We start from the raw sequence: 3,865 nt of genomic DNA on the forward strand, positions 1-3,865 counted from the left end.
CCATTCCTTATTTGCGATTAGCTAATTGCTAATCGCAAATAAGATAGCGATTTCAAGGGTGCCAGGGGTGTCCAAAGGACACCCTGTAGCACCCCTGAAATGCAAATTTAAACAGGTGTTGCGCACACACATGTCCAAAGGACATGTGTGTGTGTAACATGCAACAGTAAAAAATGCACTGAAGTGCTTTTTAATCATTTTTTGCTATTTACCACGAAGTCAGACTTCGTGGTAAATAGCGACCAAATATTGTGAATTCGCAATTCAGAATTGGTTCATGAATTGCATTTAAGGAATCTCTAATTGAGATTCCTTAAAATAATTCCTCGCAAATATGCGATTTCGCAAATAGCGATTTTTGCATTTGGGATGATGAATCCCAAATGCAAAAATCGCACTTGCAAAGGGCCAGATTCTCAGAATCTGGCCCTTTGTGAGCGCAATTTAGTTTCATGAATCGGGCTGTAAGTGCTGTGTTGAGAATCAAAATGGACTGCACGATCCGTCTATGTCTACTAGGTCTGGTGTCCAATCTGAGGTCCAATAATCTTAAACTCTGTCTGATTCCGTTATTATTGGAAAAATGAAGGCTGTCTATGTACTTGAATGGCAAGAAATACCCCACATGTAAACAATGGATACAGGATATGGTGTATTGTAAGGACACACTGAAAACATATGAAGGAGAGCTTCCATCAAGATCCAAACAAAGAGACTATTGGCAACCATTAACGTTCTACCTACAGTCCCATCCGATTGATTAATTCCCCCTCAATGCATATTGTGTTGTAATCTGGATTGTACCTGCATCAGTAATGTAAGGAGTATTGTACTGTATTAATGTGTCACACCCACAGCTAGCCAGTTGGGGTGAGTGTGCATACTAGCAGGTATGTTTAATTTTGTTGTATTTTTCTTCCCTTGTAAGTCTTTACAATGTATGACTTTGATTGAACATATAATAAAATGTTTAAAAAAAAGGATATGGACAGGGCCATGCTCGCAGAAAAAGATGTGTTCAAGCATCGAGGGTGCCTGAGGAAGTGTGATAATAAATAGGAAAAGTGGAATGTTTCCAGAGGTGAAATCTGTATCTCTCCCTCAGTAGAATGACGCAGAAATATGAAGGACATTGATGTTCTTCCTGCCTAATATAATAATGTGCTGTGATGTAATGGGTAAATATGTACAACTGCCCTGTTCATGCTTCGTTGATACTGTGCGGGCCTGTGTCTTGTTACTGTACCATCACCATTGTTTAATAAAAAGAAAATTAAAAAAAGAAATCGCTTTTCATAAGGAAACACGGGCATAACTATAACTATAACTACCTACTGGCAGTCTTATTTTTTTAAAAGGAAGCGCGTCTTCCCACGCTTTGTTACTAATCAGCTCCCAGGTGTGCCAGGTCCTCTGGACATTCTTATAATAGGGGAAGGGTGGCGCACGGGCCCCCTCCCTGGGGCTTATTAATTCCCTGGGGACCAGCCCCTCCCTGTGACATGTCTTTTTAAAAATGGGGGCCTTTCAGACCCTGTTTGCTGTGGCTTGGCATTTGCCCCTCCTGCCAAGCCACAGCAAATGTTACGCTTTCCGCTAACGAGAACAGTAAGAAAGCTCTTGTTTGCCTGTAAGCGGAGCAGAGTTGCTTTCACAGTGTGTGTAAAGGCAATGCCAGCTCCCACAGGAAACGGGCAGCCAGCAACGACCCCGCGGTCCCCAACAAAATTAAGTGGGTCCACGTGGGACCAGGGCACCCAGAATAGATGCCGGGCCAAGGGGGGTAGGGGGAACTGCTCTACACTCCTACTTTATTATATATATAGGCTTGGTCCCCGACTCCAAAATCATCCCATTCCAGAAAGGCCTGGCACGGGGGGATGGGGTCCCTTCCAAAACAAAAAACTTAATTAAAAAAGCCAGTCCAGCAGGTCACCTGAGGCCCCAACCCCTTTTGCCAACATTCTGCAAATGCGTCTCCTGTTGCACTTCTACTTGGGTGATAAAGTCCCCTTGACACCTGAGTGTCCTTGGGGGCCAACTACCCCTCCAGTTACCTCCAGTTAGTCCCACACAGTGAGATTGCTGAAAGGTCATGGGAGGCCCTCCCCCTTTCTCCACCACTCTACAAACCTGCCTCCTTGCACTATACTGCACTCACACTACACTGAACAAATCAGCGTCTGTCTACCCTTCGCCAACAGGTGCGAGTAATCAGCTGAATCCTGTTCGTGATAGGGGTTGGGGTTTGTGATTATATCCCCTGAACAAGGAATTCCCAGTAAGTGCGGGTCATACGCTTGTTTTGATTTAGTCCCTGCCCTTCCTACACACTGCCTGTTCCTACCACCGATTGGATGGTTTACTGAGGTTCTCGGAACAGCCCCACCGAGGTCGGCAAGAGCCCTGGTGGAGCGCTGAGACGATGATCAAACTTGACTATCTAGAGAAAGTGAAAGTCACAACAAGGTTTCAGTAGGTGAACCTGTGGAAGGATCATAAACGGCCGAGCAGCTCGAGCTAATGACAGCGCCAGGCTAAAACCCTTGGCTGCCTGCTTCTGCTTCTGTGGGAGCCTCTGCTTGCCCGTAGGGGAATCGGGATCCCGGTCTCAGTGCCTAGAAATGCTCTTTGAATCATGGAGGCGCAGCCTTTGTCCCAACTCTCCTGAGCCCACAGATGGGCAAACGTTGAGAAACGTTTCCTGTGACTTATGGTGGTAGATCATTTGGCTCAATGAAGAATGCAGCTAGCTGCGAAGATTTGAGGGAATTGCTCCATGATCATAGACACTTTGAACACCCCTTGCAGCCCAGGATTCCTCCCGGGGATACGCCTGTATGAGGATCGCTCAATCGTTAATCGCACCATTGCGGCTGTGGCCATTGGAGGATATCTCCCCTCCCTTCATCCCACGACAAGGTCAAACCCCTGAATGCCTGTCATAGTATCCCTCCCATCCGGTCCAGTCACAAAGGTATGCAGCTGGTGCACCCAGCCTTCCCATTGCCTCGGGTGCCCCCATCAGCAGCTGGGTTCCACGGAGGAACACCCCCCTGCCAGGCCCATGGGTGCTCACCTTCCCCCCTGCTGGCCTTGGTCTTTGATCCAGAAAAAAGGTGCCCTGTTGTGACCACGGGTCCTGCAGCCCTGAGGCCGATGTTCCCTGGCTTTTCCATAGACTACAACCTCCGATCAGACATGACGACACATTATATTTAAACATATTACTAAGCAGAGGATAATAAACGAACCAGGATTCCCTCAGTAGCAGTGAGCGTCATGGGAAATGTGGCATACAGAAGACCGTTCCTGCAACATCTCACATGATAGATGGTTACTTAAAACTCATCTAGTTTAGATGTTGCTCAGTGGGTTGTGTAATGGTTGCTGTTAGATCCAACGGGTTCTGGGTGGCTGGGACACAGCAAAGCAAGGCAGAATCCACCATCCTAGATAGGAAGAGTATGATGCACTTGTACACTAACCTGTGATCACTCGTGGGTAAATTAGAGCTATAGAGCAGTGAGGCTCAAATCGTAAAGTATTGACACAACCCCCACACTCGTGCAATACACTATGCACGCTACAGAAATATTCCACACTATATGTACAAATCACTGGTCTTTTGTATTACACACACATTGAAATCAAAACGACAGATGCACTGACATACAGCTGGCACTCCATCATTTGATACAAAGAGTCCCCACCATTGGAATGTCAGAGCACGGTAGATGTGGAGAATACTTGTAGATGCACATTGCTTAGCCAGTCTTGAGGCTGATGCTAAAGCATTCCACCACTGTACTATTGATGAGAATGAACTCAGTTTTGGCAGGTCAAAGCTTGAGATGTATTAAAG

General features: G+C 46.4%; 1 pseudogene; it reads left to right on the forward strand.

Annotated features, from left to right (window-relative positions):
- Positions 1 to 2,708: 2,708 nt before the first annotated feature.
- Positions 2,709 to 2,850, forward strand: LOC147706873 (5.8S ribosomal RNA; annotated as a pseudogene).
- Positions 2,851 to 3,865: the final 1,015 nt, after the last annotated feature.

This window comes from Lissotriton vulgaris, chromosome 6, assembly GCF_964263255.1.
Source record: "Lissotriton vulgaris chromosome 6, aLisVul1.2, whole genome shotgun sequence".
In the NCBI taxonomy this organism is placed as follows: domain Eukaryota; kingdom Metazoa; phylum Chordata; class Amphibia; order Caudata; family Salamandridae; genus Lissotriton; species Lissotriton vulgaris.